The sequence below is a fragment of the Monodelphis domestica genome, chromosome 1, assembly GCF_027887165.1.
Source record: "Monodelphis domestica isolate mMonDom1 chromosome 1, mMonDom1.pri, whole genome shotgun sequence".
NCBI lineage: Eukaryota > Metazoa > Chordata > Mammalia > Didelphimorphia > Didelphidae > Monodelphis > Monodelphis domestica.
In genome coordinates this window covers 241,717,755-241,743,085 of record NC_077227.1, presented here as the reverse complement: position 1 = coordinate 241,743,085, position 25,331 = coordinate 241,717,755, and positions in this window count along the sequence as shown.

Genomic DNA, 25,331 nt, shown 5'->3' with positions numbered 1-25,331 from the left:
CATTGGTCAAAGTTTTCTTTATAGTATTAAAATATCTGGCGAGCGACTAAATGTAAGATAGGCACTCCTTGCATTAATCATCCTTGTTTTACATTTTTAAATAATTAATTTTAATATTCCAAATAAAATAAGAATGATTGGAATGTTACAAGAATCTGTAAGATAAGATTCCCAAAAGTAGCCTGCTTCATTGTGGGGGAAGGGTCACAAAATATCTCCCTGTTCAGTATTCCCATGACTCTCAAATTTTATCTTCAGAGTGTGAAAACATTTTAAAATGCCAAGACCCCTGGAAAGGGTAACAAATTAAGCTACTAGTATGATTCAAAATGATATGAGTAGTCAAACTAAATAGACAGGAAGACCAAGTAGAATTGGTTTATCAGAGATCAGCAAGCTAGTGACCCAGTAAAGCCCTGTTGGAATGTCAGTTTGGACAAGAGTGTTTTGATGATAGAAAATTTTCATTGTGGAAAGTAAATCAGGAATAGTTTTGGAGTACAATATCCTGCTCTTGGAGGGCAAAATCAGGTCTAGTGGGTAAGAGAGAGGTATTAGAAGAAGAGGATGAGAGACCTGTACATAACAATAGGGGAAATCCTAATAAATGGAAATAATGGAGAGGAGGAAGTTGAAGGGCAATGTATATAATTTATCCTGATAGAGACATTCATGACTGTACATTTTGTCAATTTATCTAGTGACATTTTTAGAAAAATTTTTCAAAAAATTGAGGATTTTTTCCAAAAGCAAATACTTATAGGAAATTCATATATAACATATATATTTATATATGTATGTATTTTGTAGGTAACTTACTTGAAACATAAATACATTATTAATGACAATTCAAGAAACATGGATAAAGTTGCCAAGTTAAGTGAGATTAAAGTGTCTTTCTAAGCTAGCTTTTATAAATAGAAAACAAAAAAAATATGAAAAAAGGAGAGAATTTAAGTAGAAATGTTTTTATTAAACTATAAATTATATAAGGGCATCTTTTCTATTGATGTAATAATATTAAGAACTTACATTTGCATATCTTTAAAATTTGAAGACTTTATATATATTATTTTAGTTAGTTTTATTCTAACAGCAATACTATGAGTTAGATGCTATTATTATTCCTGTTTTACAAATGAAAATACTAAGGATGACAGGAGTTGCCAAGAAGCACATATGCAGCATCCAAGTTAGAATTTGAATGCTTGTCTTCCTGATTCCTACCCTTCATTCTTTGACTCTATGATTTGGTTTAACTGAATACAAGGCATTAAAATACATAGAAAGTTGGATAGGGATTGTTTTTTGTTTACCAACTTTGAAAGATGTAATTCAAATCTACTATTAGGCTTCTTCAGACTTTAAGGACTGGTGGGTGTTACTCATTTTAGTCATATCCCAACTCTTCCTGACCCCATTTCAGGTTTACTTGGCAAATATATGACACTAATTTTAATTTCCTTTTTCTGGAACATTTTCCAGATAAGGAAACAGAGGCAAACAGTATTAAATGATTTTCCCAGAATCACACAGCTATTTAACTGTATGAGGTTAGAATTGAACTCGTCTATCTGACTCGAGGTCTCAAGTTCTATCCACTTTGTCACCTAGATTCTCCTTAAGAAGTGGAAGATGCCAATAGAAAGATCAGTCGAAAAGAAAAGGATGGGGAGCAGGAAATATAATTTGGGAAGGACATCTTCAAATAATTACAGTTTCTCAGAAGTTTTTTTTAAGAAGAACCTGGATGTATGAACTCCTTTTCCCATAATGTACATTAAGGGATGAACTTTTAGCTGGTTTAAAATAAATACATGGAATCTTAGTAAATTTTGCTCATTTTTAGAAAAAAAAACTAAGAGCAAACTTTGAAATTGTGGAAAACTCTCTTTAAACTTTCTGGCTTTCACTTGGAACTGAAAGCAAAACCACAGAGTTCTCAAATGCCATAGGAAAAAAGTTCTGGTCTGGCATTGAGAAGTGCTACTAGGCTTTTGAAAGCTGCTGACCTCCTGAGGTTATGTAATTTTTAAGGATAAGTGGACTTATTTATTTGGAATGAGCACCTGATCTTTGAGGGTGAGGTAGTGCTTACTGGAATCTAGTTTAACATTGAATTTTTAAAGTTTGTCAATCATTCATCCAATGTATCATAGGAAGAATTCATTTATATATGTATGTATATCCATATATATGGAGACAGACAGAGGGAGAGAAAGAGAAAGAGAGAGAGACAGAGAGACAGAGACAGAGACAGAGACAGAGACAGAGACAGAGACAGAGACAGAGACAGAGACAGAGACAGAGACAGAGACAGAGACAGAGGGAGAATTGCCAGGAATCACAACTCTACTTTCTAAGATAAGATTTGAACTCTGGTTTTCCTGATTCCTGTTGGGTTTAATTGAATATGAGAGATTAAAATACATGGATAATATGAAATTATACATATATATGTATTATATATTATATTCATTAGGCATTGAAGGGAAGAAGAGTGTTATACTCTCAAATTCTATCACTCCAGTGTGACCTTTCTTGCTTTTACAACCCTAAATAAACATACATATAAATTTCACACAAGGAGTCTGAATTTGAGGAATATTTTCCACTAGAAATGAACTTATTTGAAACTACTGAAGGTAAGGGATATCTTTCTGGAAAATCATTCATAGTGTTACAGAATTTAAATTTCAACTTGTGCTGAGAATGCTATATCTGGTGTTTTGGCCTTGTTGAGTTATGTAGCCTCCAAGGGTGATGATGCTGGTATTCTCTTGAATACATCAGCATGACAAATTTCTTTACCATTTTTTTATTCTTTGGGGGTCATATTAATATAGACTATGTTTACAGATATAAACAACCCTTCTTGTTCTTGCTCTTCTTTTTCACTTTGTCCCAAGAGCAGGTGACTTTATTTGAATAATTATGTAACTGATCCAGGTTTTTTAAAAAAGTGAATTAAATACATTTTCTTTAGTGCTCTATTTCCTGAGTTTCTGCTGATATATCTCTTCCCCCATTTATTGAATATGACCTCATATTATTTTAAATTCCCTTCTTCTGAGTCCTAATTTCATTCTGGAATCTTTTTGGAAGATACTGTCAGAAGGGCTTCTCATTCCTAGAGTTACAAAAGTAAAAGTAACACTACACATGCTCTAAACCAGTTTCTTTATTTTTGAAAAAAGGGAGTAAACCTCATTTGAGGGATTCACCAGTTGGTTTGCTGAGGGTCAACCAAGTATCATGAGTCCAGTTCCTGGCTCAATTTTCTCCCCATAATTCCCATATGCTAGAATTGTAGGGCTTCAACCTATATGCTCATATTTCTTCAACCACTTTATATTTCCAGTTCCTTAATTAACTGAATCCCAATCGACTTTTCCTCTCTTCTACCTCAACTATGGTATATAATTGAAAATGTAGTTCCCCTTTAGGATAACACATTTTCAATTATACACTCTTTGTTCCTTGATTTCTAATGATCATTTAATAAACCTCCTTAAAATATAATCTTTTTACTATTAAGATATAATTTTTAATTTTTTCAATGCACAAGTATAGTTATATCCTTAATTGTGGCATCACCCACAACTCTTCTGCTTCCATGTGTAAGAACTTTGAATTCCTTGATCAGATCATAACCTCTTACATTCCCATCTTTATGCTTCACTCCTCTGAAGTCCATTGTTCATTCACTCCTTACCTTCAGTTCCTCTATCCTAAACCATCTTTCTTATGCAATCTTTATCTTCTTTAACAGAGGAGAAAACTAAAGCTCAGAGAAGTTGAATAAATTGACTTTTTGATGGTTTGAACTCAGAACTCCTAACTACAAACTCATCACTTTTTCTATCATATTGAACTGCTTTTCAGTGTAACATTTGCATTTTAACAGAGATTTATAGGAGACAGCACCTTAGCCCAAAGGTGACTAGAACAGAGTGGATGGTTGGCAAAGGAGATTTTTCTAGGAAATTGGCTAAAGAAGGCATTCTTGATTTCATCCCTTCTGGTTGTTAAATCTCCATGTATAATATCCTTTTTAAATAAAGGCTAATAATATTTTAAATGATTAAATCTAAAATTTAGAGTTTTCCAAAAATACAGAGAATAATGTTTCCTATATTTTGAATATAAAATTTCACTGTTTGCCACTTATAAATTCCAAATATTTTATTCTATTTTGAATACAGATGACTTAAATTCCTACCTTAGGAATCTATTTGGAAAGGTCAATTAGAAAAACAAGTACATTTTCACTGATGTATCACCTCAGTCATTTGAACTATTCACCACTTTTCTGAAATCCTTCAGTTTTTTGGTGCATATGAGCAGGCAAGTATAGCTTTCTGCATTGTATACATATAATGTGATGCGTTCTCTCTACCTTAGAATTTTTCCCTTATCTAATCTCTCACTTGAAAAGCATATGAATAATTAATGTCATCCCACTCCCCCCCCAAATGATTTCTAACCACACCCCCACCTTCCTACACTAATTATTTTAAGGTCTGGACTCTGCTAAGGAAAACAAGCAAATGTGGGTGTGGGTGTATATGCAAAGGGATTTTATATAAAACAGACCTCTTATTTTTATAGAAAGGAATTTCAGTCGCTTTGTAGCTAATCCGGAGAAGGTAACATTCTTGAGGGAGAGAAGCAGACAGGGAAAGGGGGGGAGAGAGAAAAAGAAAAAAAGAAAGAAATTATCAAGGAAGAGTTTTTACCCTATTCCTAAACCTAACTGTCCTGATCTGGGTCAAGCTGATACTTTTGAACAAGACAATCCCTAAATCACCAGTGTTGAACGACCTTATGACACCCAGTCCTGTTTAACTGAGGGGTACTGGAGCTCCCTTATCAACATTGGAGGGCTTTGTTCTGTTCATATAAGGATTACATCTTATAAATTATGACAGGCACCCAATAGGGAACCAGTCAGCCAAGAAGGGCATCACCCCTTTTGGCTTGTGCATTCACATTAGTTTGGCACTTTTATTATCATTTAAATTTAATCTCACCTTAGAAGAAAAACTCTACCCACCCCCTTTTTAGTGGCTTCAGGTTTATGCTTGACAAAGTAATTGCAATAAGTTATTTTGACCTCTCAAATCTGGAGATACTGAGGCTGACAGTGTTGCAAGAAATGACACATCCTAAGACTTAACCTAATTAAACCACAGACACCAGTTCAACACACAAGAAATCATGAAAAGATTTAATATGGCCTCATATTACTTTAAATTCCCTTCTCCTGAGTCCTAATTTCATGGAAGAAGGGGAAGCCATTAGTTCTAGCCTCACACCTGGATAATAGCCAGAAAGTCTATGGTACAAGTCATGGAGATATTTTGTTCTCACCAGAAGAAAACTGGCAAGGAAGTGTGAAGTAAGAAGGGAAGAGAAAATAAAACAAACAAACAAACAAACAAAAACAAACAAACCAATAAAAAAAAACTGATCACAGATGAAGCCAGTTAAGATTGACCTCTGGCTCAAAGATATCAAGTTCTAGGATTCTTTTTTTTTCTTTCCCTTCATCCTTCTCTCTACTTTCTTTCTTTTCCTCTTTTTTTCCTTGACAGGGTGAAATGATTATAGGGATGAGAGGAATTTAAATATCAGAGCTGCCATGTGTTTGTATCCCAGTCAAGCAGCAGATAATGCCAAGTCTCTTTGAAGTGGCCAGGCAAGGGAGGGGCTGTCTAAACCTGGGCAGTTCCCAGCCTGAACCTTATCAGCCCTTGCCAGGTTTCCCAGCTGAAAGAGGAGTAGGAGGGATGCTATTATTACATGCAGAAAAATTATCTTGGGCAACTTGAGGAACTGTTCCTTTTATCTTCCAAAGCTAGAGCACTTGGGCCATGTTTAATATCCTTAAACTGCTCATGTATTGTTATGATGACATTTCTTTATCTCTAAATAGAGTTTAAGGACTCATTAGGAAGTTCAATGGTTTCCCACTCATCCAGTCATAGCAACTTGACAAAGTTTTTTTTTCCTCCTTTCATTTTGCATAGTGTTCCACTGCTGAATATTTTACTTTTCCCCTTCCGATTTAAGCTGATTTTGAGATCTGCCAGAGCTTGAGATGGGCATTAATCAGTCAACAAATATTTATTGAGCACCTATTATAATAAAAGCATTGTGTGTCACTCAATTCACTTTCTGCTAGCCTGCAATGGAATTAATTAAATATGATCTGGTGAAGTGCCATTTCAATTCAATTCAATTCAATTCTATAAGCTTTTACTGTGGTCCATTGAGGGAGAAAAATTGAATTTAGCCAGAGATGTGTTTGAATTCTAGTCTATAGCTACTGTCTACATGGCTTTAAACAAATCACTTCTTTAGATGTGGCCTCTGTTTTCCTTTCTGTAAAAGAGAGGGTGGGCTAGATTATTAGAGGTCAGCACACTATATCTGACACCAGTAGAATTAATAAATATCTTCAAGTCAATATTGGAGATATAAAAAAAAGCAAAAATAGACCCAAATCTCAAGAAGTTCACATTATCAGATAGGGTTGGCAAACATGAGAACAATTATAAGCAAATAAGAAACATAAAATACTAGAGAGAAGAGCAGAGAAAAGACAATAAGGTTATGGAGAATTAAGAAAGACTTCATACAGGAATTGAGCTGATACTTGAAGGAAGCCAGAAGGTAGAGTTGAAAAGGGAGAGAGTTCTAGGCATGGCAGATAGCCAGTAAAAATGTTCAGAGTCAGGAGATGAAGTGTTTTGTTACAGGAACAGCAAGGCGTCCAATTAGCTTATGAACTCCTTGAAAGAAAGAATTGTCTTTTGATTTTCTTTATATTCCCAGCAATTGGTAAAGTGCCTGGAACATAGTAGATACTTAGTAAATGTTTATAAACTGACTCACTGACTGTCAATGGATAGTGGAATACATGGAAGGAAAGAAAATGAAAGAAAACTGAAAAGATAAAAAGGGGCCAGATTATGAAGAGCTTTTGGAAACAGAACATTTTTTAAATACAATTTAATATTTTTAATCAGTAATAATCTGACTTTTCTCCATTCCACTACTCTCCATATTTGTATGTGTGTGTATAAATGTGTGCATTATTGCATGTGTGTCATTCTATACTCAGAATCTTTCAATTCTCTATTAGGATGTAGATATGTTTCATCATAAATCCTCTAGAATCATTATTGGCCATTACAATGATCAAAGTTTTTATGTCTTTCGAAGTTATTTGTCTTAATATTATTTTGTTATTTTGCAAGTTGTCTTCTTGATTATGATCTCTTAACTTTGCATCATTTTATAGTTTTTTTCCTAGATTTTTATGGCATGATCCCCTTTGCATAGCAAAATAGTATTCCATTGCCTTTTTTTGCTATAATTGGTTCATCCATTCCTCCAATCTCCATTCATTATTAGCAAAAAATTATGAATATATATTCATGATCTCACTTACAGTGTGTTTTATTTAGCACCAATTTCTCCCTTAATCCACACTCCCTCTAATTCCCCCTCTCCTTCCCTCCCTTTTCTCTCCTATTTCCCTCATTGGTTAAGGGTATTTCTGTACCATTGTGTATGTGTATTCTTTCTTTGATCAGTTCAGATAAGAGTGAAATTCAAGTGTCTCCCCTTCTTCTTTGTTTGTATAAACTTCTAATTCATACTTCAAATTATTTAACTTTCCCCAAACTCTTCCTTCTTCCTTAACCCCTTATGATAAAATGTATTTTCTTTCTCCTTTTAATTTTTTTAGGATTCTCAAAACTCAGAAGAACCCATCCCACACCTTCTGTGTAATTAATTGTTGTAACCCCTAAAATTGATAGAATTTTTAAATGACATAGAATATCCATCTTTTGACTATACAAAGTCTATCTTCCTCTAATCTCTTAGAATTCTTTCATTCCTGTTCAACTCTTCATAACTTCATTTGGGATTTTCTTGGTAAAGATAATGGAGTATTTTGGCATTTTCTTCTCCAGCTCATTTTACAAGTGAGGAAATTGAAGCAAACAGGGCTAAATGACTCGGCCAGGGTCATACATCTAATAAGTGTCTCAGGTTAGATTTCAACTCATTAAATGAATCTTTCTGACACTGGGCCTGGCACTCTATTCACTATGTTATATATAAGATACCTGTTTACTTTATTATGTTTCTTAGTTCCTGTATTTGAACTTCAAAGTTTCCTCATAGTTTTGGGATTTTCTTCAGAAATGCTTAAAAGTCCTCCATTTCCATTTCTTTTTTCCCTCAGAGGACACACTCAGCTTTGCTAGGCAAGTAATTCTTGACTTTATTTTTTTCATAAACTTTACCTTCCATTTTAGAATAATACTATCTATTGGTTCCAAGACAGAAGGATAGTAAGGGCTAGCTAATGGGGGTTAAGTGACTTGTCCAGGGTCACATAGCTAGGAAGTACCTGAGGCCAGATTTGAACCTAGGGCCTCCTGTCTCCATGGCTCTCAATCCAATGAGCTACCCAGATGCCCCCAATTCTTAACTTTAGACCCTTATCCTTTGCCTTTTAGAATACTGAATTCCAAGCTCACCACTCCTTTATAATGTAGCTTGATGTATAAAATGTGATCCTGACTATGGCTTCTTGGTATTTGAATTCTTTCTCTGTAGCTACTTTTTTTTCCCTTTGATCCAAAAGCTCTGGATTTCAATAACCATCTTAGGAGTTTTCATTCTGTGATTTCTTTCAGGAGGTAACCAGTGGATATTTTTATTTTCTACTTTGTTTTCTAAATCTAACAAATCTAGGCATTTTTATTTTAATATTCCTTGAAATAAGAGATTCAGTCTCTTTTTAGGCCATGACTTTCAGGTAATTTAAATCTTACATTTTTATTATTGTTTTTATTTTCCTCCTTGATCAGTTTCCAGGTGACTTTATTTTACTTTTTTTCTGTCTTTTTGCAGGGTTTGGACTTGGTTTGATCCATTGTAATATTTAAAGACTATTATTTGGACCATATTTTGTATTTTTGTGCAAAATGTCAAATATTAACTTGCATTCCAATTCTTTTGTTCCAGAGATTTCTTACTGAGATTCCATTTCTTTCCATTTTTTACTTCATTCTTTCATTTTATTTATAAAGATATTTAAAAATATTTTTTGAAACTTTTGCTTCCTCTTTTGTAGAAATTTAATTGAATTTGCCCTAAAGTTCATTTTTTTCCTTGTAAGGCTTTGCTTTTAGATGTTTTTGAATTAAGTCTATTCTGAGATTGTGACTTGGTTAACTCTGCCATCATAAGGGCTTTCTATTTTGAGATGTTTTGGTTCTTGTTTATTCAATTTTCAAGACTATTTCTTGACTTTGCACTTGATTTCCAGTCTCCTGGATGGAAAGTCTGGACTGGTCATATTGATGATGCTCACTTTCAGTATTCAATGTTGTTGTTATTCCATTATCCCAGAGACAGATACAAATCCAAGTGGATTTGCAAAGCTTCAGTTTTAGAAAATAATCAGATCTAGGACAAAGTCGGACTATTTTTAGTTTTACAAGTTCTTGATGTGAATCTTGTGTACACTGTTGCAGGTCTCAGTTATTGTCAGCCATATGCAAAGTTCTGCTGGGTCAGTGGGAGCAAATTTTAGGTTTCCCTCTGATTTGACATTTCCATCCTGGTTATTTGAAGCCTTCAGATTTCAGAATGAGCCTCAGGCTAGTGCTGAGATCTCACTCTGCTCCCAGGGTTCAAACCCCACAATTATTGTTTGCCTCTGAAGGTGTTCCTCAGTCAATACATAGCCAAAGACCTGTAACTGCTCCTTATCCCAGAAAACTACCCAATTAAAATCTTATCTTATACAAGAAGCTTTTTAGGATTCTTCTAAATTCTAAATATTTCTCTCTCTTAATTATTTGCTATATAACATATATATATATATATATATATATATATATATATATATATATATAGTTTGTTTTTGTCTACTAGCAAATCCCCTCCATTAGATTGTGAGCTCTTTGAGTGCAAAGTCTGTCTTTTTTTTATTTTTTGGTGGTGGGAATACTCAGTCTACATAGTTCCTGGCAAATAGCAGATGTTTTATATATACTTATTGATTAATTTACTAAATGCATGTTTTGATGTCTATTGCATCTTACAGTTCTAAAATACTATCAGCTATATTAGTATAAAGACACATAAACCTGTTCTCCAAGAACTTACATACTACTATGGTGGTGGTGCGTGAGGTAGATATAGAAGATGAGACTAATATAAGTAAATTTTATATATATATATATATATATATATATACACATATATACATGCATGCATATATAGAATATATGTGCACATACATACACATATACATAAATGTATACATATAAACAAATAGCATATATATATATAGTATGAATATATATATATAAATTTTGATGGGACATTATTGACTAGCAGAATTAGGTTAGACATTTTCTAAGAAGTGGCAACTGAGCTTTCTCTTAAAGAGAACTAGGTGTTTCAAGATGCAGGAGATAGAAAGGAAAACATTTTAGGCATTAGGTTTGAAAAGTTGCCAAGTTTTTGTACTGTTATTATAACCATATTCTGATTGTCTGAGGGTCATATGAAGGTGTTTTAGCATTGAATATTGGCCAGTATTTTAATTTACTTTGAATGCATTGAAATGAGAGGTTCTTAAATTGGAATCCCATTCGTGAGGGTATAGGAATATTAAAAAAATGATAACCATATTTCCATAGTTTCCTTTGTAATTGTATGTATTTTGTTTTTATGCATTTAAAGCATTATTATGTCTCCAAAGGCTTCACCAGACTATCAAATGGATGTATGACAAAAACCAAAACAAAACAAACAAAAAAATTAAGGATCCTTGGTTTAGATTTGTTTAACTATAGTTAGATAAAACTACATAACTATAGTGAAGTGCTAATGCTTCATTTCTGTGTGTCGTCTCTGTATTTCTTTTCATTGTTGTCAGTCATGGAAAGCCCACCTAGGAATTCTTTTCTTTGGTTTTCACAAATCCAACTGCTATTTATACAGGTGTTTTGATATAAATATTACTATTCCTCCAATCTCTCCCTGTCTGGAACAGCCAATTCCCAGACTCAACTTCCAGAGATAGTTTTTTCAACCCTTCTCCAGCTATCAGAAAAAGAGTCATTATGTAAGTGGTTAATGTAGTTTTTCCATTAACTCCTTCATTCTTCTTATACAAATCAAAAATAAATAAATAAACAAAGAAATAAACAAACAAGCAAATAAAATACCTAATACCAACTAAAGCTAAATGTATTGTCTCAAGTCCTCTTTATAGTTAAATAGCACAGTTATAGGTAGTATTTAAGTCTTCTTGATATCAATCCTGTGTTTATTCCACCATAGTAGACTACACATCAAGACTTAGAATTATCTCATTCATTTTCTGAAGAGACAACTGCAAAAGTGACAATACTTGAATTAAAGATTTAAAGCTGCAAGGTATCCTAGAGATCATAAAACATGTTTGCAGCTCATGGTAGTAGAAACCAGTTGGTGGAGGCTCATTTAGTAGCACATGATGTCTCAAATTCTCCATTCAGTACCTCATAAGAGAGGCAGGCAGTCATTGTAAGAGACTGTTGACTAATCATAGAAGTCCTGGACAGAGATTTCCAATATGGGTGGCCAATTTTTTTTTCTGTTTGTTTTATAATATGTACGAATATTTCCAGATGAAGATTTTTTCAACATTTTTTCCCTTTTTAGGCAAAATGATTCCAAGTGTTTGAAATACTAAATTATGGGAAGAACTAAGAGTAAGAATAAGCAGTACAAATTTTTTCCTTTATGAAAATTAAACACCATGGGGACAAGTAGAGAGTTAGTTTCTTAGTGAAGTTATTCAAAAAGGAATAAATATCACCATCATTCTGAGGTAATGAGGAAGAATCATAAAAATATTAAAACTACATAGTAAAATTTTATATTTGTAATTTAATTATCATAATAACAATAAAAAGATTAGAATCCATATATAGTTTTAAGGTTTGTGAAGTACTTTACAAATATATCATTTTAATCCTTACTACAACTAAAAGAGACAAGTGCTACTATAATCTTTATTTCATAAATAAGGTAGGAACATGAGGCATATATAGGTTGTGACTTCCTCATGTGCATGTAACTATGCTGAGACTAGATTTGAATTCAAATCTTCCTGAATATAAGAAATCTTGTGTGAGGTTGAATTGATATTCAACTTCTCCTGACTCCAGGTCTAGAGATCCTTCCACTATGCCACAGTAATTCAGTGAGGTGCTATTTTTTTAAATAAAAATTATATTTGAATAGTTCACATTCACATAGCACTCTGTTGCTGACAAAATTATTTCTTGACAATTTTAGTAGCAGGTATTAATATTTTCTACATTTTATAGATGAGGAAAATAAGTACTAGAGCATTGCACTGACTTTTTAGCATGTCATGAAAGCATATGCCAAAGCGGCATTAATTGACCTGTGGGAATTTGTGAGATTATCTTTAGAGATTTTACATGCAGAATAAACAATATGATGGCATTTTCAAACTTTAAGGCACTACAGTTGCATGGAATAGATAAAGCATGAGTGGGAGGATGGGACCTGTATCTGAAGGGATGATCAAAATCATTGAGATCACAGATTCATTTAAGTAATGAATAATTTAACTAAAAAGTCTTAAAATAGTTTGATAAAGCAAGAAAAAAGGCAGAGTTTGTGTTCCTCTAATTGACCTAATTTCCCCATTTGAAAAATAATATACAGAGAGATGATTTGACTCTCCTTAAGCAGAAAACTAGTAAATTGTGCTTCCAGAACTCTATGGCCTTGCTTTGAGGGAACTAGATAATGTAATGGTGAAAGTGCTGGGCTCAGGGTCAGGAAAATCTGAGTTCAAATCCAGCTTTGGTTAAGATTTATGTGGCTCTGTGCAATTTATTTAGTCTATCTATCCCAGCTTCCACAATTGTAAGATGATGCTAATAGTAGCATGTGCCTCCCTAGATTGTTGTGAGGATCAAGTGAGATTATATTAGTAAAGCTTAAGCACAATGTCAGGAATATAATAGGTATTTGATACATGCTTGTTTCTTTATTTCCTTATCCCACCTCAAAATCCAGGTCCTTTTCTTCACAACCCACTGCTTTTCATATACAGAACAGACTAATATTGTGGGGTTGACTTTGCTTTACTTGCTAATTGCTTCACTAACATACCTGCTTCATAAATGTGCCTTTGCTTCTATTATTCTCTAATACAAATAGATAGGAGACCTACCACTTCTATGACTTTGGATGAGTCATTAATCTTCCTGGGTCTCATTTTCATCTGTAAAAAGATTATTAGAGATGACTATACAAGAGGAGGGAGATGTACAAGATGACTTCTGACATCCTTCCCAGCTTTAGATACAAGATCCAAAGTAATGAATATCGTGCTATCCTTGGAGTGAAGAAGACTTGGTTTCAATTTCTTTTTGGGTATATATTTTTCCAGTAAATCATATAACCTCTAGGTATCTGAGGCAATTCTTTAAGCCTTATCTATTAAGTCTCTTCCACCAGTCAGTTTGTGTTCTAATACAAATGACTACCCCTCTTCTGTTAGGAGTCAGTCTATCTGATGAAACCCAAATGAGAACAAGTTCAAATAACCAATAACACTTTCTCAGCATCTTTTTTTCCTGCTATCACATCTTACCTTTTTATCATATTCACCATGTACAACTTAAATCCTTCCAGCTGACCGTAATAGTTCCTTGAGGACAGGGACAATTTCATTTCTCAATTTTATTTTCCCAGTGTAAAGGTGTGGTGGTAATGTTTAATGATTAACTCTTTGTGGAGGAAGTGGGGAAATATGTTCACAACACAATTATGGTTTTAATCTATAATAAAAAAATATTTCTCTATCAATTTCTTAGGCCTAAGTAATTAACAAAACAATAATTTAAGCCCCAGTTTGTATTTTGCTGATTTTTGTGAGCAGTCATCTCAGTGAAAACTTAACAACTGGCCTCAGCTAGCAAACTGCTAACCTGATGCCTAGTAGAGTGCCTTAAATGGAGCAGACACTTCACAGTTTAAATGTCGCTAAACTGAATTACACATGGTAGATATTCAGAAACTATTTGTCAATAGTTAGATTAACATTTGCTTTAGTTGCTGATATATTTCTAAAAGTATTACTTCCTGGTTTTCTGCCTCTTAAATGTCATTATATCCCTTAAATCTAACTCTAATCTTCATTTACAGAATATTTTTTGAAATATATTAATTTAGCAACCACTCTTTTTTTTTTTTTGCAAAGTTGTTTTCTGGAAAATATTCATAATGGTATATATTTAAAATTGTGTAAATTATTTTGTTTGATATCATCTTAATTTATAAAAACCCTTACCTTTAGTATTAGAATCAATACTATTTATCAGTGCCAAGGCAGAAGTGTGATAACGGCTGGGCAATGGGGGTTAAGAGACTTGCCCAAGATTATACAGCTATGAAGTGTCTGAGGCCAGATTTAAACAGAGAGCCTCCTGTCTCTAGAACTGGCTGTGGTCCATTGAGATCTTAATCTACCTAGTCACCTAGCTGCCTCTTTCACTTCTAAATATATCCCCTACCAAGACAACTATCCTTTGCAACAAAGAATAAAAATGAAAGGATTACAAAAAAAAAAAAATAGTTCCGCAAAACCAGCCAATAGATCAAGTAAGACTTACAGTGCATTCATATAGTCCTTCACTTCTGCAAAGAAGGGAAGGAAGTACAGTTACCAATCTTTTTGTGGACCCAACTTTGATGATTTTAATAACACAAAAAAATCAGTTCCTTTTATTCCCATTTGTATCATTGGATGGGTAGAATAAACATTTATTAAATACCTACAATGTACCAATGCACTGTGCTAAGTGATTTACAAATATCTCATTAGTCATTGTTTATAGTGAATAATTATATAGATACCATTTACAAATCACTTTCATCTTTAATCTCATTTGGTCCTTAAATGAATCCAAGAAGATAAACTGGACAAAGATTATTAAACTTATTTTATTGATAAAGGAAACAAGCCTGAGAAATTTACCTAAGGCCATGTAACTAGTAAGGGGCAGAAATGAAGCTGGAACCCCCCAGTTCTCTTGCTACTTAACTGTTCCTCTCTGTACCTTTTTAAAGACATGGATGAGGATAATTTCTAGTTAACCCAACATATTGTTGATGATCTGAAAACCCATGATAAAATAGGAGAGATATAAAAGATAAGATGAATCATATCCTTCTACACATGCATTAATTACAGAACACTGATTAAAATTTTAATGGAAAAGATTTGGTTTGGGATGTGGGAGACATGGGTTTGAGTCTCATCTTGACCACTTACTATCTGTGGGGTTTCAAGTAAGTCCCTTTGCCATTTGGGGCCTCAGTTTACTCATGTCTAAAATAGAAGCAGTCATACTTGCACCATCTCTTTCACAGTGTTGTTGAAACCATCTTTAGACAGGAAAAAATAATAAGTAAAGTATCTTATATCAAAGAGATGCAAGGTACTATTATTATTAATAATAAAAGAATTGATATAGAAAGATATGTGCAAGATGTCTCAATCTAAGTAATTTGGATGGGTTTGCAGAGTCTGTCACTTTACTGTGTTAAAGTAGCCCATTGCCAGCTGCCAGCTGTCAGTCACATATGACTCGGTCTAGCTGCTCACCAATTACAAGAAATATACAAAGACAGTAATAAAAGTCTAGACTGGTGTTGAAGCAAGGAGTTTTGGCTGCTTTGATGAGGTACTAATTAACAATTTGGGCCAGAAATGTCCTCTGAAAGTGACAGAATATTGAGAAACACATGTTTTGAGAAGCCCTTTCACTAGGCAGATCTCTCTGGTTTTACTATTGACACATTGTCAACAATATCCATGTAAAAGAGTTGATTTCTTCTCAAAATCCCTTTTATTATGATACAGATTTGCTTTTTGATTTTGGTTTTTGCTTTTTTATTCTAGACATGTAATTTCATCTTTCACTGATGTGGGAAATTCTTGATATGGGTTAGGATTAGTCTAAAGGAATCGTCAAGGGGCTAAGACCAAGTACCTTACCTCAAGTCATATAGCTAGTAAATGTCAAAAGTAGGTTTTGACTCCAGGCTTCCTTGATTTGAAACCCAGTCCTCAATTTACTAAGCTAGAATGTCTCTCTATCATATATATGTCTTGAGCATACATAATATTTTAATGATTATTATGCATTTGCCCCTTTTATTTCCATTCTAGTTAAGTTATATCAGACTCAATACATTTTACAATTCATCTTACAATTTTAAAAGTTCTTTCTTCAAAAAAAAAGTTGTGATATAAATAAGGCTAGCATTATTATTCCCATTATACAGGTAAGAAATTGATATTCAGATAGAATGACCATAACATCTAGTCGATGAGTCACAATCTTAATTTATTATTCCAGATCTGTACTGTTTGCCATGTACTATGCTGTCTCAAGGGAAGAAATATGTCTTTACCATGTTCTGTATTATTTTTCACATTCCATACATGGTTTATACATTTAACACATATATGTGAACAATTCACCTTCAGGATAATTATTATTATAAAATTATGATGCAGCAAAAATTTTGATCTTAGTTTGAATAAGTTCAAGGCTCAAATTCCCAATGTCTGACTATAAAATCCCAAGAAAGTATCTCAACCACCACAGTTCACCCTTTCCTTGAAAACAAAAGATGATGTGGCCTCTAAAGTTCCATTTTAGTACTCTCTAAGTCTTTCAGTTTACAATTTGCTTACTAACAAAATATTATTTTAGGACATTTCATAAATAAATGAGAAATAGCCTTAAAGATATTTCTATTATTCTAACATATCTGGTAGAAATATTAGTAGAAAATGAGATCTTATAAATGTATTTCAATAATACCAGTCTAATTAGTTTACCCAAAAGAAAAATTCATTTTATTAATAGATATTGATATCATTAAAAAAATCTTCATGATGTATGTAACAAAACATATTTATTAAAGTGCTGGACAGAGAGTGCTCAAATAAATTCAAAGTTTAGGTAAGACAGTCTGCTTGAAGGACAAAACTACACAGCATATAAGAGTGCATAATAAAATCATCCTACAAGCCTGAAATTATAGTCCTGCTTTTGCAAATCACTGATTTAGAAGCTTCCAATGTGAAATTGTCCCTTCTTGGAGTACTCTTCTACCTCCTCTCAGACATGTTCTGTTCCTTTTCAGATAAAAATTCCTACAATAGACTCAGCTTCCCAGTAAAATTGTGAAGAAATAGCAATTTGTATCCATATAAGGCACTCATTTGTCTGTAATATACTCACATAGATACATGCATATGTGCATGCACACACTCATGCTTACAAACATGCATCTATACACAAATATAAATACACATACCTCTTAAATAAGGGCCTTCAATAATGTATATACTACTTGTTATTACAATTTACTTTCCTAAGCATCATCTTGTTACAGCAACCCTGAGAGATTTAGAAGAAACATAGGATCAGAGATCTAGAACTATCAGGGACCTAAAAGACCACATAGTCCAGCTAATGGATTTTCAGATAACAAAATGAAAGTCTAGGGAGATAAAGAAAATTTGTTACAGTTACACAAGTAACATATGGCAGGATCAGGATCTGAATCTAGGTTCTCAGTATTCCATCTCCATCCCCCTGTTCATGTACCTCACATGATGAAATTTTAATGCTATTTTTATAGATGAAGATATTAAAGCTCAGAAAAGTGTGATTACCCAAAGTCACAGAGGCAGAGTTAGAACACAAACCTTGGTCTTCTGACTCCATATATGACTTTCCTTCCATTGGTGGGCTACATTCTGTAGTTCCAGGTGGCTTACAAGTTATATTTATGTTTAGCAAAATATATCTGTATGTCATATAGTCAAACTGTGCCCTTATTATTTCTTTCATAATCTTATAAGTAGCTTTGGGTTAGAGATCATATCTGCTATTTCTAATTTATTTCATAGAGGGGTTTTGTAAACAGTTATTGTTTCTATACACAGTGATTGCTCAACAGCCATGAAAGCTGTTCCTACAAAAAAGAAACCTCACAAGTGTTTGGAACAAGGGGAGTTTTATTAAAAGAAGCATGTAACTTCCTGTCATGACTACTTTGAGGAGGAAAACACTCATTTGGATATAGGCACATGCTCTGATATGCATGTTAAAAGTCACAAATTACACAAAAGTATAACTCATTTATAAAATAGTTTATGATTTGCAAGTTAACCCTGACAGCAATATGTTTAATATATATATATATATATACATATATATATATATTGGATGAGAAAATTGAGACTTGAGCATTATAATATAATTTATTAGAAATGATAGTGAAACAACATTGGTAGGCATGGATATATTAAAATTTGTATCATCCCTTTAAGGCCTGTCTTCTTGTTATGGGATTTACAAATCAGAAATGTCCTCTATCCCTGACATTTCTTTCTTTGATTGGATGGATCTTCCTAGATCCTCCATTAAAGGAGGGTACCTAAAGCCAATCATGCCTCCATTATTCTCCATCATCAAGCTGTTTATTATAGAAGAATTAAAAAAAGTAAGCCTGGCAGCATCCAAGTTGTTCAGTAGATAGAGAACAGACCTGGAGATGAAGGTCCTGGGTTCAAATGTGGCCTTTGACACTTTCTACCTGTGTGATCCTGGGCAAGTCATTTAATGGCCATTGCCTAGCCCTAACTGCTCTTTGTTGATTCTAGGATTGAAGGTTAGGGTTAAAAAAAATAAAGTAAGGCTGAGGTTTGGAAGACTACAAGCTCTTCTGAGTCACTAAAAACAATTTCTAACCAAGTAGGAGATCATTCCTTATTCCTTTCTATGTTGTATTTCAGCCAGCCTCTACCCTGCTAAATCTCTTCTTCCTAAAGACTCACTCTAGATAGAAATTTCATACTTTGGAAATAAACTCCACCTTTGCAGTCTCATACGACCTTGATTATCCCCATATGTAAGATATCAGATTCATTGAAGTAGAAAAATATATAAGTCCATCCATTTATTAAGTATCTACTAATTGCCATGAATATAGTATCACCTCTTTCTCAAGAGAACAAGCTATTTGACAGCTAGGCGAAACAATGTATAGAATTCTGGGTCTGGAGTCAGGAAGACCTGAGTTCAAATCCAATCTCAGATACTTTAGCCCTGTGATTTTAGGCAAATCTCTTAACCTCTATCTGATTCAGTTTCCTCAGTGATAGGAGAATAATAATAGTACCTACCTCCTAGGGTTATTGTCAGGATCAATTGAAGTAATATTTGTACAGTGCTTAACACATGTACATGGACCTGTCATATAGTAGTAGTCTCTCGGTAACCAAGGATGACGATTGTGTGTTTTTGTGCACAGACACTTGTGCATGAAGATTTAAGTGGAAAAGCCGATGCACAGAGACAGTCCCACTCTCTCGGCATTGGAAGCCTGGGTCCAGTGGCACGAAAAGTCATTACATCTGGAGACTTCCTCAGCTGCATTGGATGGCCGTGTTGTCTTTTGTGCTCCAACACACCCTAAGCATATAGTAGGTGCTTAATAAAAGCTTGTTTCCCTCTTTCCTTCCTTCCTTCTTTCCTTCCTTCCTTTCTTCCTTCCTTCCTTCCTTCATTTCTTCTTAGAATTCTACCTCTAGTCCCTACTGCTGGGCATTGAATATAGTAGGCCACATATGTCATAAATATTTTCTAAAAAAGATTTTTAGAGGCATTTGTTAAGTATTGTTAAATTCATTAACTAAAAATAAAGTGATTTCCTTAAGATCATAGGACTAACAAGTAGAAGCAAAAGAACTCAAACTCAGATCTTTGGATCACAAGTTCAGTGCTCTATCCACCATAACACATCATCTTAATTAGAAAAGAGAATATTGCTTTCTTGTCAAGTAAATAAAAATTGCCCTAGCATTCCATTATAGAATAGAGAAGGGGGAAAAGGGGTGCTTGTGCAAGTTTCGATCTTTTTTTTTTTTTGCCTACACTCCCTAAATGTCCTCAACTTTGGTTTTTAGGATGAGGTTTTTTTTTTTTTATCTAAAGGCATATCTGTCAGTTGAAAGAGTTAGAAATCTACAGAAACAGTTAAAACACCCATTTGGGCTACCTATCCAACTGCTTCATCAGGTTAACTGTTTTCCTTCAGGATCTATTATAGGCTTTCTGGGATCTCTACCCCATATCTATTATACTCTTACACTTTTCTTCCTTTGTTACAAGAACAAGCATTGATGTAGCTCACTGGGAAATTATTTGCCACTCACAATACCACACAAAGACAGATTACACAGCTTCACATGCTTTTAAAATTGCTTAAATTTCCTAGGAATTTGCCAAAATCATTTTAAAACCCTGTTGTAAAAGATGATGGGATGTTATTTAGAGAAGAGTTCTTCTAACTGGCACATTTCTGAATTTTCTCAACCCAGATGACTTCTATGCTAACAGAGACAAAATTTGTATAGACAAAATGCAATTGGGAAGATAAAGAAATTCTCTACTGATTTTCATTGAATTCTGAAGGGAACAATGATATTTGATTCCATCTATCCCACTGGACTGTTTAAGTAAGAAAGATAATGAGTCTGATTCTCAGTTCTATACTGAGAGCAAAAGCAATGTGCCAAATTGGGAGCAGAAGGAAGAAAAAGAAAACAAAAAAATTTTTTTCCTATTTTAAGACTCTCATCTTTGACTGGGAATAGGTATACAGTACTAAAGTTTCAAGTATAAAAAGCTTGTAGGAGCAATATGCAAAGGAGATGTCAGGACCCCAGACTTAATATTTGGTTAGATGAAGAGTAAATATTTTTAAATATCCTAATAAATTAAAATAACTTCTAGCAAGGTATGCAAAGATTTATAACATTAAATGTTTTAAATGAAAGTTCCATAAACTCTTGTGAAGATTGTCATTTAATTTAGAATTGAAAGATACCTGGAGACTTTCACTTATGAAGAGGACTATTAATTCAATCATCAATGGAATTGAAAAAAGGTTCAAAAATAAAAAAAATAAAACAATAATAGCAGGAACTCTCACTTGTATACTTTACGATTTTTATCTTAAATTTGAAGACCTCATTCCAGTCGTTCGAATTGACCTTGGGTTCTCATAGTCTATGACAATGGAGTAGAATTTCTGGAGGATTTTACTAAGCAAGAATGACTTTAAGTACAGGCCAAGTGAGGAATGAATTCAGAGTTCCAATATCACTAAATTGAGAAAATTGTATCACCATGTTACCTGCATTGTAATTATTTAGTTTTTTTGTTCAAGAAAAATCATGAAGATATCCATTAATCTGATGGGGAATTGCATAGTCTTTGTCTATGGGAATTTAATTAAATGGGATAGGCACAAATCAACACTTAACAAAATTAATGATTTTTGAAATATTGAAATAAGTCAGTGGTAAAAAGGCTATCACTATTTGTAAAGTTTAGGGAACCTTTACAGTTAAATTAATAAATAAATCAAGACAGAGCTAATATGTGGTGGACTTCAAACATTAATCAAAAGCTTCTCCCTCTAAATTTTGTATATTTTATATATAAATTATGAAGATGATTCACAAAATTATAGAATCTTGGCAATGGAAGGGACCCAAGTTGTCATCTAGTTCAATTCATTCTGGTGAACTCATAGGAACATAGTACCTCTAAATAGAAGGAACCTTAGAGAATATTTAATTCTATCTACACATTTCACAGTTAGCAAAACTAAGGATTAGTGATTAAGTGTCTTTCCTGAAAGCAAACAGGTGTTAAATAGCAGAGAGAAGATTCAATCTAGTCCTTTGACTCCAGCTCTAGTGCTCCTGTGATGGCACAAAGATTTCTTTTCAAGTCTTTCTAAAACATCTCTGAAAAATATTCCTACCACCTGGTATGGGAGACCCAAGACAGAGAGGTCAGTTGGGAAGCTGTTATAACAGAATAGTTGAGAGGTGAACTATTGTGAAAGTGAAATGAGTAGATATGACAACTTATTGGATATTTGAGGTGAGGGAAAGTGAGCAGTAGAGAATAACTCCAGGATTATAAACCTAAGACACTTAAAGAATGGTGGTGATTTCAATAGGAATAGAGAAGATGAAAAGAGAAATTTTTTATCAAACTATATCCAACTTTAACAAAAAGAATTTTCTTAATCATGCCAATCCAGGCAGGACATGGGCTACAATTGGCAACAGTGTAAAGCAAATTTTGACTCCATTTCTTCAAGAACTACCAAAAAAAATAAAGTCACTAGGAGACCCAATAAAGAGCCTTCTTTTTATAATTTAAACAAGGAAAGTTTAGAATGAGAGTGGATGTTGTCACATTGAGTGTATATGTCATTTAATAACTTTCCCCAAGCTGACCTTGGCTTTAAGGGAACAAAATGAAAACTGCAGAATTTTTCCCACAGCATTTAAAGTATGTGGCTCTTTTGGGAAGGCCACTTCAAGGCTGTAATTGAAGCCCATATTGCCTGAAATACTAATATCTAACAAAATTGATTTAGAGTAGGGGGAGAGAAAGAGATGAAGGCAGCTCCTAATGAGGTTCTTCTGTTTGGAAAAGCAATGTCTATGCTAGGGGTTTTTCCATACCAATACATCTAATATGTGGGGTGGGAAGAGGTGTCTGAGAACCTCCTCTTGGTGTTCAAGAAGATTCTTCTCAAAAAACCTAAGGAGGGGGAAAGGAAGAAATCCCTATACATTTCAACCCAGCTTGTAATGCATCTTATCTTTGACATCTGCCCTATCCCACCAAATAGCATTCTGAGTGCTAACAGCACATCTTAAAAAATAAATTATTTTAAATTTATAAATAAAATTATTTAAAAATAGTATTTCAAATTGTATAATCACCAGAAGCACAAAGTTATCATAAATTCCCTTAATTCACTTGGCATTTTCAACAACTTCAACTTTTTGTAGTTACTCTATTTTGTCATTTCTTTCTTTTTTGTCATTTTCTTCAGAATTGTTCCTATCATTACTGGGGTCCTTTCCCCCTTTTCCTTTCTGGCTATCTTCTCTCCTTTACAAGTGCTTTTTTGGGTTTCCCTTCTGGCTTTATAGGGGAAAAATTTAGCAGATAGCTGTGCCAATATCCTTTGTGGTTCATCCTTCACCTTTGAATCAACTCCTTTTCCATTTCCTTAATCCTTTCTGTTAGGATGGTGAAGGAGTGAGAAGTGGTGGTGGTAACAGAGTCTGGGAATGGATTGTATGCAGTCTGGAGTCACTCTCATCTTCTCTTCTTCACATTGCTCAAAAGGCACTGGGCTTTGGGGAAAATATAGTGAATTCACTTTTGGATTGATTGAATTTACATGGGATATCCAACTTGAAATATCACCTCAGTAGTTGGTAATATGGCCCTGGAACTGAGAGGAGATGTTAGGGTTTGATAAGAATTGTACTACTTTTCAGTATGAACATTCTTCAAATATTTAAAGACAATAATTATATTCTCTTAAATTATTTTCTTTTTTCAGGCTAAAATCATCAGCAATCCTTTCATCTAATTTTGTATGGTATGTTGTAAGTCCATTGAAAATTCCCAATTCTATACTTTGAAATGAGGTTGAAAATTTCATCAAAGTTCATTCAAAAATAAGGTTCTCAGAACTAAAAACTAGTTGAGATATGGTTTGGCCTGAACAGGATTCAAAGAAATTATCATCTTGTTTCTGGGCACTATACTGTATTTAGCCTATTGATACAATCTAAGGTTTCATTTTGCTCTTTTGGTCATTCTATCAAAATATTAGAGATGAAGGGAAGGAAAAGAAATTTATACAGCAACTGCTATGTGTCAAACATAGGGCTAAATTCTTTTTCATAAATATTATCTCCCCATCTCAAATATTTACAGCTATTTAATTAAGAGGTAGCTAGGTAGCTTAGAAGATGGACCTGGAATAAGGAAGACTTGAGTTCAAATTTTGTCTTAGATACCTAGCCCAGGCAAGTCACTTTATTTCTATCTCAGTTTCCTCAACTGTCAAATAGGGACAACAATAATAGCTACACTCCAGGTTTGTTGTGATGGTCAATTAAGGTAAAATATTTAAGTATTTACCACAGTGCTTGGCACATAGTTGTTGCATAAAAAATGTTCATACTCTTCCTACCTCACAACAACCAGGAGAAGTAAGTCCTATGATCATCCTCATTTTAAGGCTAAGGAAGTTGAGGCATACAGAGGTTAAATGATTTACCTAAGCTTACCATGGAAGTAAACATCTAAGACCAGATTTGATCTTAGACCTTCATGTCACCAGGTCTTCATGTCTCTATCCACTGAGTCATCAGCTACCTCTAATTGAGGTATATTGCTTCAAAACTATACACTAAAAACCTTCTAGTCTATTCAAATAAAATATAACCTTGATATATATACATATATATATAATATAATGCTTATATGGATTTTTTGAAACTAAGTACAGTACTTTGCATTTATACCAGACAAAAAAGCACACACTTCAATGAGTTGAAGTTACCTATCTTGCATCAAAAATATCATGGGGTATGATGACATTTTTAATATGATCTCCAACTTTCCTTGTGATTTTAGAAAAAGCAAGGAGAAAAAAAATAGTTTTTAACTCAATTCAAACAGATAAAACAATAAATCCCCTTTTTTCAGAGTTGGGGATCAATTTAAAAAATGGAGAAGATGGGAGTACAGTTATATGGTTCAGACTGGGAGATGGGAGGTCCTGGGTTCAAATATGGACTCAGAGACATTCTAGCTGTGTAACTCAGGGCAAGTCACTTTACCCTAATCTCTTAGCCCTTGATAAATTTTCTACCTTGGAATTGATACCTAACATCAATTCTAAGACAGAAAGGAAGGATTTTTATGTCATTAAAAGTGGAAGAATTGGTTATGGATATAAAATTCTATTGGACATAAAGTGACATAAGGTATGACAAGGGATGATGAGCAGCATAGTAATGTGAAATATATATACAGGTAATAATGATGCTCAGTTACAAACTAAAATCTCTATATACAATTTTAATTGGATAGCATTTATTTCAAACAAAACCCAAATTTATAATGATGAAAACTTAATTGGAACATATAAATTAATGGTCAAATTTATTTTTTTGTAACTCTATATATAATTTCATTTAAGTTCTTCCTTTCCTGTCCCCAGATCATTCTTAATGATTTAGCTCTGCATAGGAAATTCTATGTAGAGGTTCAATA